Raw genomic sequence first — 17,124 nt, forward strand, 5'->3', positions numbered from 1 at the left:
ACCAACTAAGACTTTATTGTTTTGTAGACTCCTAACAATAAAAAGTCCCCCCATCTTTTACCAAACAGTTTAGAAGCATCAGTGAACGTTTCCATTGGAGGCACATGTCAGAGAGGGAACACTGTAGCTTTCCTTGTAAAACCATGTGAGGGAGGATCTTATAAATAAAAAATAGATGAATAATTTTAAGAGCATTTTTTTTTAACCCTAAGCATTACTTTTAGGTCAGATGCATGGTTGTAGGGCAAAATGCACCTTTGATGCATCAGAACCAAATACAGAACATTTCTCATCTGCATCTGATAATAAGCATCGCTCTGCCTCAACAATAAAACCAGTTGAGGTATTTTGTTAATGTTTATTTTTAAACATGGCACACTCATCTTTCTCTGTCATTAAACATATTTTTTTTTTAGCTGCCATTTGATGCAACTTGCTATTTGCCTGAAAACATTTGGGTGCTTTGAACTTGAGTATGAACCAGGCAGCGGATTTGGCAGAGAGCTTCTCAGAAGCCTTAGAAGCCCAGTGAAAATGCATCATCAATATTTTAGGCTTACCATCTAGCTAATGTACCTAAGCTAGTCAGAGTAAAAAGAAAGAGGAAAAAACAAAAAGGACTTTATTTATGGTTGGCTAAAATTATGTGTTGTCTAGCGTGTTAGTGAACAACACAATATTGCCTGGTTTTTTTTGTTTATCTGTTTTTATTACTTTATAGCAGGAAGGCACAAAGGGCGTCATAACCAGTGGGTGTTCCTTGTTGTCTGACTGTGGCCTTGTGATGGTTGGAGTTTTCAGTCTGGTAGTGTCAATTTTTACGCTGACTTTTTTGAATAACAAGGTTCCTGATGGAACTGTGAAGCTCCACCCATTACATCTCAATTAGGTCTCAATTCATTGGTAAATGATTGTTTCCTACCAATGGTGTGTTTCACTTCACCTGATGCCGCAGCGTTCTGTCAGCGCAGCTCTACCTTCTCTGTGGCTGCCTCCTACAGGGAAAACGCAACATCTGCATGCTGTGTTTCTCATCTAAAATACAGCGGGAAAGGACACAAAGGCATAAAGCTATAAACACACCGTGAGCTGTGCAAGAAACATGCAATGCACTTCAAAGTCACTTGCTCAGTTGGATTCAGTCATTAATCACTCTTTATATTGTGTGTCATTTCCCACTGTAATCAGAATATAAACTATCAGGATATAAACTAATGTCAGTGTAAGAGAACCGTCTGGCAGATGAAAATGTTTATAACATTGCAGATAGTGCTTTTTTTTTTTTTTTTTTTCAGTTGGCCATTTGAAGTTTCTAGTAACAAGCAAATGCTAAATTGGCCTGTAATGAAGAAGAATTTAAGGACAATTCTTCCACTTAAATTGATTTCTAATTGTTTTATTTATTCTCGCTTTTTCTTTTCAGACTTCATGTGGCCAACCATCGCTATATATAAGAGACGTCTGATTATTACTATTCATCTTTGTCTAACTGTATATTTTTGGCCAAAAGGTTGTCTAAAACACCTGGACATTGACTTTTTAATCTTCTCATGATCAAAAATGTTGGGTGATTTATGCAACGGGCCTATAATTGTTGTTAAGTTTCTTGATATCAAATGAATCTTTTCTTTTATACTTTTGGAAAACGATGACATATCATAACTCGCATTTTCTTGTTTTGTCTTGTCTGTCTTGTCTCTGTCTGTCCTCGTGTGTCCTTTCTATGTCTTTATGATTTAATTACATTTTCAATTAATCTTTTATTTTTTATTTTTCTACTTTGTTTTTCTCATTTTAATCTCCCCTCATACGGTCTTAAACTTCATGTTCATGCTCAAAACTATGTAATCCTCATCACAAATGATTTGAATATGGAAAATTTTGTCATCATATGCCTGACCATTTCAACTATTGTTTCCATTTATTTTATTTATTTATATCACAACACGTCTAAACTATGCATAACATAAATAAATGCAATGGTCGATGGTTCAAATTATTTTCTTAAAGCAACAGGCTACGAGAAATCTCGCAGTCTCAATAACATATCTGGAATGGCTGGGTCATCACTGCGGCTTGCTCCTATCACTAGCCCTCCCTTTGAGACCTATGAAACCCCGGGTCAACTGCGCCGCTGCCGCTCCCCCATTCCTTCAATTTTGTAGCAGAGACGATGCAAATGATTGGATGATTAAGAAATCAGTGGATTAGCACTGGATTGGCCACGCTAAAGACTCCATTTGCATTGTACACCCTGCCATTATAATAGCAATAATGTAAAATGAACTTGAATGTAGAATGACTTCTAGTCTTGTGAACTCAACAGCTTGTGATGCATGCATCAGGTATGCAGATGGGGTAACATTCAAAATGTAGCTTTAAAGATACAGTTAAAATTGATAGAAGAAATGTTAGAAACTAAAACAATGTTATGGATTTGAAGGAAATATGAACATTTCTGTACATTTTAAAAACAGTAAGTAGATAAACATTCATTTTTTTTGTGTGAAATGGACCAGACAAAATTGAGCTCACATTGTTATCAAGTTAAATGACCATAAATCAACATACATAGTCAAACTCCTTGTCATAGATTAGGTTGACACTGAACAGGTTTCAATATTCTGTCTTTGTGGCTGTTGTTGTTAGAACAGAGTATGCGTTATATGGTTAAATCACAGCTTCTGTAAAATGCATGGTTGACTAATCATCACTAGACACTTTATGTGGGTAATTTGAACAACAAAGCCAAGCAATGTACAGTTTTAAAAAAAGGTAAGCAGAAGCCATAGCGTAAATGAGACAAATACAATGCTCCCCTTTGTTAGATAAATAAACTGATACCTGAAATGCCATTTTTATCTCACGGCATACAATTAAAGGTCTATTCAGTCATTTCTGAGAGGTAGCTAGCTGCTGGAATACAGTTCAGTTTGTTCTCTGTATACATGTATGTATAAGGCATGTTGTCAGTAAAAATTAAAGCTATAGATAATGTGGGAAAGTGGAGTTAAATTTGAAAATATTTATGAGGCTGAGGTTATAAATGTTCTAGAAAAATCGCAGTATTTTCAGAAAAGAAAAAAAAAAGAAATAACATTGTTTTACCTTTCATGTAGAATAAGATTTTAACCCACAATCAACATATTATTTTAAGCATCTGGGTTTGAAAGAAATATGATTAATTTATGCAATTTAATGCTGTTTAGAAATTAAGTTAAACCAGTTCATTGTATGTATGATGACCCCACTATGGCTACCATACCACCCATTTAGTTGTTGACATTCAGTTTGAAGCAGTAAGTGTAGGAATATTTAGCAGGCGCTTTACTACGTAATCAGTGGAGCTTGTTCTTGCTTACTCTCACTAATAGCAAACTGATTACAATGATAAACAGAAACATTCCAAGTCTTTCACTTCAGTGAAATATATTTTTTTTCACAATAAGTTACTTTTAGCTTTTCCCAAATTAAGCTTTTTAGCTTGGAAGTCTTCTTCTAGTTCTTCTTCTCCTCAGCAGCTCATCACTTCTCACAACATTAGAGGCTGCAAATACTGCAATAGAGTGCGATCTACGTTGGCTTTTCTTAAAGCATGTGAATTTAATTTTATTTTCTTTAAATGGCCCAATACCAAAAGTCTAGGTGGTTATCAACATTTAACAATGTAGCACTGGAGTTGCACAGTGGACTTAATTTAGCCAGTTTACTCTGTAATCAGTGGGTGCTAATTTAGTTGGGGCCAACTTAAAACCCTATCAGCTGAATTGCCATGTTGGTAAAGGAGTGCAGTTTAGTTTCTACTTTATAAATTCACATTTTCTGTTTATGTAAAAAATGACTGAACAGACCTTTTGACAAAAATCGTAATCAGGAAAATGAAATAAATCTGTAATTAAAAGGTCTACAGGTATTTCATGTATTTGTTGTTCTTGTAGAAATGAAAGTGCAATATATGTACAAAGCTGCCCAAAATATAATCTCAGTACGAGAAATCTACAGTATTAAATGTAGATGACTATGTAATTATAAAATTTAAAGCCGTTTAAGCACTTTACTAACAATTTATATCAAATATTAAACATAAAAGCTTGCATCTTTGATTAAATATGGATTAGATCCCAAATGCTAAATAGACTGAATGGGAAACCGCTTCATTAAGCATGTCTTTTCAGCTTTGGATAACATCTGTTTTACCTCATGACTGTGACTTGTCTTTCTTATTTAATTTCTTTATTCTTTGCAAACTCAAAGAAAAAAATATTAATAGCAATTGATAAAAAAATCTCTTGGGCAAGTTGTAACTAATAACTTTGCAACTAAGTTTACCTTCTGATTCTCATCTTCTACATGTACATAGATTTTATGTAAACAGTGGACCAAAAAAAAAAAAAAATGGTAAAAGTAATGTCACATTCATATATGCAATAAACATGCAACATTAGTTTTATGCTGGAAAAGATGCTGTGCACATACATATATGTAAATATGCAGATATATTTTTAATCTAAAAATGCACAGACTTAGATGGCAGACTACTTATTATATTTGATTCAGCTGTTCCAGGTGTAAGTGTACACACGTATTACAAGATGAGACATTTGTCTTTTTTTTAAAAAATTTATTTCAAGCCTATTTGTTATTCTAATGTGGCTGTAATTTGAATAGTTTTAATTTTGTAATAGTTTTATATTTTCGTCACTTTTACTGTTACTGTGTACTTTATTTTATGGAATGACTTTTCTGTAACAGTGATGAATTAATTTTTTTTTAAAAAAAAGATACATTATTACTGTGTAAAAACTTTAGCAGAAACATGGTATGAGTAAAATACGAGATGACGCTTCAAGACCATGTTTTTTGCAGGTATAAAGCAAGGGTATTGCCCTGCTTCAAGTCAGGTTCTAAAAATTGGTCATAATCTGGTACTGATTGTCTTTATCAAAAATCCACGTGCTTCCACATGCTTGACTTTGAGAAGTTAGATATGCAGTTTTTACATTAAAATTAAGATATCACTTGAATATTTGCTTTAATCTGTCATCAATTGGAGTTACATTGTCCAGGACCAATCTTGCCTGTCACTGCAAGAAGTAATGCTTGGCAGCTTTTTAAACCTGATCCCACACATTCTTAGACCAAAGTTGTCATATTTGGTGTTGTTTCATTTCACTATTTAATGTGAATTAAGAGAAAAAATACTTCAAGTAATTTATTGTTGTCTGAAAAGGTATGAACCAGCATGCAAAGGTTTGTTTCACAAGTGCTTTTCAGCCTTTTTGTAGCACTTTAAATGTATAATCTCAAACCATCTCTCGTGGATAGGAAAACTAAACTAGTGAACTTTAAAAAAGATTTAACTTGCAGATAAATCTTTTGTTAACATGTATAGAGTGAATACACATTAACATCCTGCACAGTGATTTGCCAGGGTTAAATTGTCAAAACTAAACACATCCGACATACGAAAACCTGAAGTGCGGTCACCAACTTTTCCTTGCATCACTTCTCTCAGTGCTCAATGCCTCATTAAACTGTCCAGATCTCACATGCATACTGTTTATTAATGAAATAACTGAACAATGTGTATGTGACACTCTGCAGATGCCATGATTTATACATGTATGGAATGTACATCAAAATTGTGCATTTTCTATGAGACTGAAAATATGGGAATGTTTGTTTTCGTTTAAAGCTATAAATGACTAACAAAGAATTTGGGGGAATTATATTCTTACACAGGTTTAATTTGTCATTTATTGTGACAGAAGTGCTGCATTTGTTCATATTTACTTTTCATTGCTTCAAAAATGTATCAGATCAGTGTCATAACTTTGACTTTTCTTTCTTACATAGGAGATAAATCACTTAGTTTTGGTCTGTATAAATACCCAACACACCCTGAAGCAAACCTTGTTAAAGTGAACAAAATAAGCATTTGTTGTAAGTGCCTCTATGAGGCTCCTGTAGGTTATGATGTCAATTTAGGATGCAAACTTGCTAGATTTACCTAGCTAAACCTTTGAAACCATGCTTATAGGTCTGTGGTTATTACTGAATATGTACATATCTGTATCAACACATGTGTATACATTAAAGTCATATGTAATTAAATGTGCATTTTCCAGTGTTGCATAGGAGGTTTTCTTACCAGTGAGTCTGACTAATCTCATATCTATATACAGTATGTCTACATCAAGTGCTGAAAACTGAACTGTTTATTTCCAGTTTTTAGAGTTCTCTTTCCATCAGTATTGTTTTACTCTTATTTCCTTGTATGTTTATTTGGAATGAATATTATTTTGTATTGAAGAACAAAAGGACTGAATGTTATTGGCTCAACTTTGATCTGTGTAATGACACTAAAATCTGACACTATTGTTGATCAGAAGGCAGATAATGTTATTGTAAGAAGACTAAACACTAAAGCAGAAATCAGTCCTGCAGTTGTGTATAAATTGATCAGAGAAGTTCAAAAGAAAGCTTGACTTGTCCTTTAATATTTTTGATATTTTAGTATGGACTCTGAACTAAATTCCATGGTAAAATATTAACATAAAGAATCAGACATGTACTTGCAGAGTTGGCATTAATGAGATCAAACAGAAGCTCATTAAGACAATTATCATAAGACAAATTCTGCAACTGATCTTCTTCTTCTTCAACTTTAAATCTTCTTTCAATAAAGAAGATTTACATGTTTCATGTGGTTGTCTGGTCAGAAACCAAACAAGATCCCAACACAACGAGCTTTCATGCTTGATCAAAATATGTTTTTTTATATGCCAACAAGCTCACATTAGCAGTGTTAATGGAGCTGAACTTCTTCCAGCTAAAGACTGACTGGTTGCTTCAGCCATCGCAACATAACCAAAATGGCAGCCCTTGAGGATTAGAAGTACTTTGCATCTGTGCTCACCCGAATGGAGAGAACTTCATGCAAGTACTCAAAATTGTGTGTTCAATAGTGTAAATGCACAAATTCTTTGTTCTTTGAGACTGTGAGACAAATAATACATCTTTGCAAATGTGGAAATATCAGTAATGTTCGAGTCCAACTGACTTGCAGCTTATCTGAATATACACAGATAATTATTATTAGATAGTCAGATAACATTAGCAATCACAGTATAATGTCTATAGGAAAAAAGTAATCTGGCACTGTTGTAGACATTACTGGGTTTGATCAAGTTTGTCTTGTCTCCAACAAACAGTATTAAACTTTTAACCAGCAGACAATCATGTTTAGGCCTAAAAATCATTCTGTGATTGCACAGATGATGAATGAGCGAATGAAACTGGAAAAAGGTGTATTTTTTTGGGCTTGACTGTGATATTTATGTAACAGTAATAGTCTAACAGGAAATCAGACTTCTTCACCTCCTCTCTACTCAATTTTCAGACTTCAGAAAATCTAACCCACATGTGTGGACATTTGCCAGTCACAGTTCTTTTAATAGTGAGGGTCTTCCAGTTAGCTGGAAATTTACTTGTGCAGGCTGCAAAGTACAATCATTTTAGGCAGCTTTATGTTTGTATTTATGATGTCAGCTGAGAAAAATCCCAGTTTCGAAATAATTTCTTGTTTAATCCACTCTAATCATGTGTTTTTGCACAGTCTTGCTTTTAACAAATTTTGAACTGAACTAATCAACACAACTAATTTTGGTGTATTTTCCTTCTTTTTTTGTACTGCTCCAATCCACCCTCTGCACTTTACTTAGTTTTCCAAATTTTCTACTACTTTTCAAATCATAACTAGATGAGTGCTGTTCTTCAGTTTAAATGGACTTGTTTTAAATGTATTTTTTATTCTCCTGAAGTACGAATAGGTTGTTAAAACTAAAATGCTATTTTAATCACCTGTATATGCCATATATATATGATACGTGTATACTTAAGGAGTGAACAACCGTGTTGGGTTGGATGAGCTTGTGCCTCATGATTCAGGGTGCAGCATGAAGATGATACTTTACACAGAGCTGACCACTTATCCAATATCTACTTTACATATGGTCTTGTGCTTAAATGATGAACTTGGAGAAAACACCACCCACACAGTGGACAATTACAGAGGAAGAGTGAATCGGAGTGTGCATGAGAAGAACTAACGCAGCTGCAGTAATGGAAAATATCTGCTGATGAAAACATAGCAGATTCGTCACCAAGTAAATAGAGAGCTTGAGGCAATACATTTTAAAAATGTGTGAATGTACTGTCATGGTGAAATATTTTGCATGATGTCAAGTTTAAAAAGAAGTTAATATCTCCTGAAAATGTTCCACACAGTAAAACTATGCATTTTGTTAAATATGTAAAACTTATACAAATAGCATCAAGTATGTTTGTGTTTCAAAACATGACCCCCTCCTAACACCCATAAAGTGTACATGTCATTAAAAAAAAAAAAACTGTTTTCTCATGCACACGCACATAGAAAATACTGGCTACCTGGTCATTAGCTTCCTACCAACTGCTATTTATTTTAATAATTACTATTTTAAAATGTTTTAAACATATTTCACTCCAGTAATGAATCACTGCTGTTTTTCTGTGGCGAGTGTGTTGCTGGTTTGTTGGCAGGCAACTTGTTTGTTGTTTTTTTTTTCTATTATTTATCATTCCAATAATTTTGCCAGGAGATTTAGTCACAGAAGTAACAACTTTTTCATTTTGCTATTTAAGACAAACATGTTTTCCAGTTTTCTATGTTTACATCTATATGACAGAATGTGTTTGTAGAATGTTTTAGTTATTATCACTGTTTCAATCTGTGCACTTCATTTTGACACAGTTAACCTGCAGTTTACAGGTAATGGTAATCCCTGACTATTTCATTGTTGTGCATAATGATAGTAACATGAAAATGTAGTTATTTGACTAATTTGACATTTTGCAGTTTTCATTGTCTTAAATCAGTTGAGCATTTCAAGTGCAAGTGCTACTAGTGATGTTCCAAGTTAAGTTTCAGTATCTGTCTAATTGATTATTTACATCTTTCTGTCCTATCTGTGAGAATATTATTAATGGATTTCTGTTTTTTTTTCTCTTTGCAGTGTTAAGTTTCTAGCATTGGCCTTCTCTCTTATGAGGAGTCAGTAACCGGTAAACAAAATTGCGGCAGGAGCCACATAAGTGACAGGCCTGTCACGGAAGGAAGATTTAAAGGAGATCTTTGGGGTGATCAAGAGAGACCAGAAGTTAATCATGAATTTAAAAAGTTACTAAATAAAAAAAAAATAAAAAAAATCACATGGTCTGCTCCTCACATCGTTACCAAAGCAGCCTCTTGGAACTCCAACCACACTTTTTGACAGCTATCCAACTAACCTTTTTAATTTTTTTATTTTGTTCCCCCTTCCCTTCTACTCTTTTCTGCAAATTGACTGAGCATTGCACAAAGACACACTTTTGGAAAGGAAACAAAAAAAAAAAAGACTCTTGATTACACATTCCAGATGACATCTCTATGACAACATGATAAACGCCATCTTGTTTGTTGACCAACTCTGCATCACCTGCAGTGCTGAACAACTGAGCAACTCCACGAGTTTCTGACAAAAAAGAAAAAAGAAAGGAGACAAATATCTTTTCTTCAACTGGACCATGAACAATGTAGCATCTCTGCTAACCTATTGTAGCACCTGTTGGCTGGGAAATAACTTGACTTAATCCATCAACAGTTCAAAGAGAGCGAAATTTATGCATTCAAAGGATCTTTTAGATGTCATTTTCCTCTTGGGGTCCTATCCAGTGAAGAAGAAGAAACAATTTGAGGGTGTACATGAGAGATAAAGTATTGGTCTTTTTTTTAAAACTAATACATGAAGAAAAAGACAAAACGCAGAAGAATGAGATCAGTCACAAAAGTTTAGTACTTAATAGCACCCTTGTTAACGTTTAGCACTTGTATGTTTGCCACTGAAACAATGTCTTCCATTAACTTCTGTCTTTTTGAAATAATCAATAGCAGCATCAACCACAATGCTGAACAAACTAAGCACATGTAGCATCAGCTCAAACTGGCCACATATGTACATTAAAGCTCACCTGAAACAATCATTGTTACAAAATGACAAAAAAAAAAAAAAAAAATAGACTTCTCTTGATCTCTCATGTACTGATGTGGGCTTGCACAGATATATTTGTAGGATACCAAAGGTCCTTTAGCATGCACCTGCTGAATGACCTTCTGTAATATATAGTAGATTAGGAGAAATTTTCACTATGGGGGATGCTCCTACTCACCCTCATACTGGCCAGTATGAGTATGAACATCAGTCCTTTAACTGCCACTATCATCCCATGCCTATATGCACATGTAAGTATTGAACCCCATGTCTGGTTAACTCAGCCATGAGGGGCAAAAAAGAAAAAAACTGACTCAAGGAGTCAAAACAACTCCTAACACGCTGTTGGTTGAAGGATATTGGCCTAGATTGCAACAAAAAAATCTCTGCCCTCCTCCTACTTCAAGCACTGTCCATCAGCTGGTTTACTATGTGTTATAACAGGGACCAATCCAGTAAATATTTTCCCTAACACAAAGGCCAACACTGCCAATTTGGCTCAAGAATCCCCAGATGCATACTGCCCTGTCTCTCTCTTGTCTCTCTCTTGTGGCCAACAACAGCCTCAATGGCAAGCTGGTGTCAAGATGAAGATAAGGAGAGCCCTTAGGCAAAAGGGGTTAAAAAAAAAAAAAAAAAAAAAAAAAAAAGAAGAAGCAACGGACCAAGGGTAGAGCAAGCGTGGAAATGTACAAAGAAAGCAAATCTATATTTTGATAAACAATTCTACAACTCTCCAATGACTTTGGAGGCTGTTCAAGAGGCGGAAAAGTCCAGAAAAGCAGAAAAAAAAACCAACAAAATGTCATGCAAATGTGAAAGAATTTTTTTGCCATTGAGAAATGGAGTCCAGGAAAAGAAAATGAAGGAAACAAATGTTTCTTCATGAGGGGTGTGCAATACTGTCTACCCCACAGTGGGAAAATGTTTTTTTTTTTTCTCTTCTTCTTTTTGAAAGACAATGTTTAACAACTAACTCTTGAGACAAAGGATGGACGCTGAGATAGATGAAAAAAAAAAGAAAATGCATTTTTGTAACTTTGTTTACCAGCATGAATAATTTGCATGACTGTCTTTTCTGCAAGCCCTTAGTTGAAGACAAGGGTGCTAGAGGTACAAAAAAGTATATATAAAAGAAATTAAAAAAATATTATATGCAATTAATGTTTTAAAAAAGATTATAATGAAAGAGAAGAGCTATATTTTCCTTTGAAAAGTTTAAAAAATGTGAATATTGAAACATGTATGTTTGCAAAGTACACCCTGAACTATGTTTTGTTTGATGAAATCTCTCTGCTTCTACTGCCCTACACTCTTCATTCCAGTGTTTATGGTCTCTGCCATAGTTTTGAGTTGTTATGCATTAAGCAGTATGTTTTCTAAATATTCAATCAGCAAACTTTGCCTGTAGCATCTGTGCAAAGGACATTAGTTGTTGTTAATCACAAGATTTATGTTTCCTCCTTGAATTGTTTGCACAACCTCCGTAGCAGCAGCAGCAGTCGCTCTGAAACAACAGCTCACCATACGACAACTTCGACAGCTTGACTAGTTCTCATGATTTGCCTTTTCTTTTTTTTTCTTTTTTTCTTTGGCAATAATACAAGAGTTGTCACATGGTTGTAGCAGGTAAAACGGACAACCTCGAGTCCTTCAAGTATCCTCGAAGCTTCGGTGTCGAAGAGATTCTTAAGGGCCTTGCATGATCCCGTTGCAGGATTTCACTGGGATAGGCAGTTTTGTCCCACTCATTGCCAGTAGGAAAACAGGAGTACCAGTGTGGCTTATCCAGTACAGACCAATTAGACCATACGTGATTCTATTCTGGCGAAGTCGAGAGAGATTTCAGGTTTGCATGGATCTGACTGCCAATCCAAATATTTTTGTGTGGTTTTAAGGACTCAGGTGTGCCGATAGTGTGCGTGGATGTAGGTGTTTTGCTATTTTCTTTCTAACATAATAAATTCTAGTATATAGACAACGATAATGTGAACACCTCACAGTGATGTGTAAAAACGCATGCATTATGACTTGATAATCTCTCAAGGGGGAACAGAGTCTTGACATTTCCCCTTTGCCTCCTTTCATTGTTTGTCATGAATCCAGTCCTGATAACTATAAACACTGTGCCGTGTTGTAGAGCAGAAAAGTCTTCCTCGGAGAGGCAAACAGAAAACTACTCACACTCGCAGTGTCAGCATGAGTGTGTAGAGGTAGCTCGTCTTCGTTTTTTAGATGGTCAGGTCTTTGCATCCACCATTTACTGTAGAGTCACAATCGCTCTGCTGGTTCGCTCGTTGCAGCACAAAACAGTCATATAAGCACCAATCAAAGAGACCCAGAGCTTCCAAAATGATGTCAGAAAGTGAAAAAGAGCGGATGAAAAATACCAGTGTCCACCAAGGGCAGGCTGATAATAATCAGTTGATAGGTGATAGAATCCTGGTGTTGAGGGCTCTTCAGTGTTAAAGGCTCTTCAAGAACCCCATCCTTGGTTTGGTATTTCAAGTGAGTTTCAGGCCCTGCTGGTCCAGGGCTCAGCTCAGGCAGCTGAATGGTCCTCTGTCCATTCCTAAAATGTTTCACTTGGAGGCTCACTAAAATATGAGACTCAATGATGTGACACAGACAACAGAATATTCAACAGTTCTGTTGAGTTTGTGCTGGTTTACAGGGTCTTGAACTTTTGTCTATTTGCAAAAATGGTTCATGGATTTTGTTTTAGTCCCATATCTTTTTAAAATAGTATTCAGTTCTCAGTTTGGAGATCATTGGGCTATCGCGGCTAAGAGAACTTTAGAAAACAAAAACTTTGTGCTTGACCCAGCTGTTTGTGTTTTTATGGCCATGTAGTGTCTTTTACTGCCAACTGTTAGGTCTGCCATGTCTTATTTCTGCACATTGTGACTGCTCTGCCAATGCCAGGCTGAAAAAAAAAGATGTCTTTTCTTTTCCAATGCATAATACTGCCATTTGATTTAGACAAGTTGAACAAAATGAGTTACAATGTGGAGAGTGCTAAGTCTGTTTTATTTTCAACGGTCTGCAATGTGCTAGAATATGTTAGAGATTTTATGTAAAAACACCTCACACAACCAAAATAACTAAAATGCTTTACATGATAAGAAGGTGATGCTAATGGATTCTTGGTTTAGGAACACTGTTATGACATGTCCTCTGCAGGTATTTGAAAGGTGCCATGTAGTTCTACGATGACACATCCTCAATGGCATCCTTGTTTTTCTTTCTATGCCTGTTTATGTTTAAAATGTTTTTTTTGGTTTGTTTGTTGGGTTTTCCCATTTAGGACACTGTATGCAATCTGTACCACGAATGCCACTGACTGAAACTTCCTGTATGCTCCCTGAGACACAGATGTGCTGTCATCGGTTCAGATGATTTGCAACCACACATGTAGTGGCTATATAGCCTTCCATAGAGTTGTTTAGCAATCAAATTTATCAAAAAAAGAATATTATTTTACTAATTTACTAACCAGAGTTGTTTTAGAGGAAATTATATCGTACTAACAAGATTTTTCTAATTCACCAAATATTATTTTAATTAGAAAAAGAACATAAAGCTATATACATGCATATAATTTAACAGTCTTGTATCATGTATCCATGTAAGCATTCCAAAGATTCATTTTTACATGCTATCAAATTGTATAAAACAGACTTAAGTACTGATCCATTGTACTGCGGTCTTAGTAGGAGAGTGGATGGGGAAAAGAGGTGGTCATTGGAGCATCTGGTTTTGACTTATGCCGGATTTCATTTTTGAAATGTTGGGACACAAAGAACAACTCATTAAGAACTGTATAAAGTATATTTCAATGGAATGTTCATGATCTATCTTTTTATATTTTGAAGAAAAAATAGAGACATATCAATAAAGAATCATAATTGAACATATTTCTACTATTGAGACTTAAAATGTATGAATGTCAATGCGATCTAATGTGAAGTAATCTTCATAGCAGCTTAAATGATGAACTAATTAACAGTAATGAGATGCTTTTTCAGAAACATTAAATTGAAACATTGAAATCAACTTCAAATAAATCAAAAAGTAACCTCAGTTGTGTGTCAGTTTGTTAAAGGTATCTAATTTGTGGACAAAAGGTGCACTCTTATGCACACTGGCAGACTATGACAGTGTGCACTGACTTTCCTGGTTCATCTGCCTCAATCAAGAATAATGTTCAGTAGTGATGTGACTGCTATAATCAGGCAAGTGTGGACACAGTGGTCTTCAAAGAAATAAAAGAATGGCACATTAGATCTGTGCCATTCTTTTCCCATAAAAGGTGAAGGTCATGCTGTATTTAATTACATTTATTTTATCCAGGCACTGCTACTATAAGCTATTTTCAGTCTCTAAAACAAATAGATTGTCACATGGTGGTCATCAATAGCTCTGAGGTCACCTGTAAATTTCTCATGATATTTTAGATCAATGTGGTAACCCAAGTGCTGTTTTCCCTCTTTCATATCAAGTAACTGAAACTGTATCTAAACATTCGAGACATTGGACCCCAACATGTCATCAGGACCTGTGCTTTTTTTCTAGCATCTTTTTCTTGGATCCAGCAGCTGAGATTTGGTCTCATAAATTCCTTTAATATATATGAATATGTAGTGTAAATAAGCAGTTTTTAAAGATTGTGGTTAGTGAAGTCATCTCATGAGTCTTTGGAATTACCCACTACTTTGCATAGGTACATGGGAAAGTTACAAGTTTAGAGCTAATCTGCATTACAATAGCATCATAATTCCTTTTTCCACTTTGACTCATACCTGATAGTCACATTCTGCTAAATTATGTATATGCTCCGGTCCAGGCATCACATCCTTGATTTTATTGCAGTATAAGCACTTTGAGACTGTAGATGGTCAGGTTCTTAGTGAGCACGCTGAGGTCAGATGGATATATAATAGATCAGCCCAAAGAGAAGAGTATCTGTTTCAACCAGTGGAGGCAGCAATAAAACATTGGCAAAGGCCTCGCTCAGATTTTTTTTCTTTCACCAATTGGTCAAGACATCAGCTCCCTCTAGTGGCCCTACACAGTAATGTCGACTTTGGCAGTTTCTTTATTTCTTTATCTTAAAATAAATTCAGTGTCAGATAATCCTGTTTGAGAATTTATATATTTCTGAAAACAAAACAAAAACAAAGCGACATCCAGTCTCATCATTCATGTTTTATTCAACATCTGCCTTCTTTTACTTTTCCTTTTTTGAGGTCATGGTTACCAGATTATAATATTCAAATTCAAAAGAATGATTGAATAATATTTTATTTAATATTAATGAAAAAATTCCCATGAATTGTATCAATAAAATTTTTTTTTATATTTAATGACCAATTGGCTCCTTTCCTTTAACAAAGTCAGACTGACTTGATTAACTTGTTTTATCTACTAAAAGCAAACCTAAAATTCAGACCACATGAGGTTTTTCTCAACTGTTGCAAGACAAACAGCAGTTGTGTGGGTGTCAGCAACCTGTTTAGAGACTGTGGGGGGTTAATAATGATTTGGACATGGTGAAGAAAAGGCAGACAAAAGTACAATCATCTCTTTAGCTTTTTTTCTACTCAAAGGGAAAATTGCTAAATATATGTTTTAAGTGAATGTGGATTACCTATCATTGTTTTGACACACCAACCCAGAAAAACACAACGTTGTTACATAAAGCCAATTGAAGTTTGAATTTATTTTCTGATTAAATTAAAAAAAAATCTTGATCAAGACAAAAAAGATAGCATCTATATAATCATATTTCATAAGAAAAAAATATGACGCCCATCTGCAATCCTATATGAAAAACTGTTTTGGTGAAGACACACAAAAGGACAACAAAAGTGTTTAAGAGTTTCAGATGCCATTAATGATGAGAACAACACTAAACTGAATTTTTGGTCTCTATCAAATATGCAATGTCTTAGTTTTTTAGTTTATATACCAATATATTTTTGGAACTTGGAAAAAATGCAAAAACAAAAGTATTCAAACAAACAACAACAAAAAACAAACAAATAGAAAAACACAACACAAATAAAACTATCCTTTGAAAATAAAAATCAGTAACTAACAGACTCTTATTGGTGGTAAGAAGTTTTAAAATAGCATGGTTTGTAACAGGAAATAGCAGTTCTAACTACAAGATATAAGTAAAAACTTGAAATATATCCATTTGGTTTGAGGCGAGTGCAACTCCAGGCCTCAACAGCTGCATCCTGCAGGGTTTAGATGTTTCCCTGCTCCCAATTCAAAGCAAGTTGCTCTGTTCAGCTTGCCATTAAGTTCTGCCCAAGCATGTTTTCCTGTGCTTCAGGTTCAGGTCTGCTGAAGCAAGAATCATCAAAAACTGAAGGACAGTAGCCCAGGAGATCTGACTTTGGGCACCTTTGGGTTAGATGCTTAAATAAAGTCATACTTTGCATACAGTTTAGTTATAATATTTCAAATGTTGCTAACAAGACATTTTCCATTAAATCAAGAAATTTGCAAATTGCATTAAATCTGAAATTAAATTTTAATGTAAATTTTAGAGATTTCCTTCTGTCTGATCTGGGGGAAGACATTTTAAAATGAAAAATTAGCCAAAGTCATAAAATCAAACGGTGACAAATCTCCTCATCTTATGATTTTTACTTTACTTTGAAAAATTTAAACAAACATATTTTAGTCACTGATCAAAATTCATTTTATATATTGGTTAGTCAATCTCTGGAAGTGTCTGTATTAGTGGAAGCTTTACCACTTAAATGTAAAGTTATAAACAAAAGTATAAGCAGCCTATGCATAATTTCTAAATGGACTTTTTCCCTTTAGAAATGGCAATTCATAACCCAATAAATTGGGAGATTTTTCAGCCCCCTCCAATAAAAGGGGCTGTAATAATTATCAGGATACTAGTAATAGTTTGAGCAGGGATTTTCACTGATTCAGATCTATGTAATCTGAATCAGGTGTGTTGGGTCAGGAAAACATAAAACCTGCATGACTGTAGCTCTCAAAGACCATCCATAAATTAGTATATATT

The 17,124-nt window shown here is 34.7% G+C and overlaps 1 protein-coding gene across 1 annotated transcript in view; it reads left to right on the forward strand.

Moving 5' to 3' along the window:
• Positions 1–14,153, forward strand: part of LOC306771587 (voltage-gated potassium channel KCNC1-like) — a 51,699-nt gene extending 37,546 nt beyond the window's left edge. The window contains 1 exon segment of the mRNA XM_079260809.1: positions 9,057–14,153. The gene's annotated coding sequence lies outside the window, so the exon portion shown is untranslated.
• The last annotated feature ends 2,971 nt before the right edge of the window (positions 14,154–17,124 follow it).

This window comes from Telmatherina bonti (genome assembly GCF_933228915.1).
Source record: "Telmatherina bonti genome assembly, chromosome: 21".
Classification (NCBI taxonomy): domain Eukaryota; kingdom Metazoa; phylum Chordata; class Actinopteri; order Atheriniformes; family Telmatherinidae; genus Telmatherina; species Telmatherina bonti.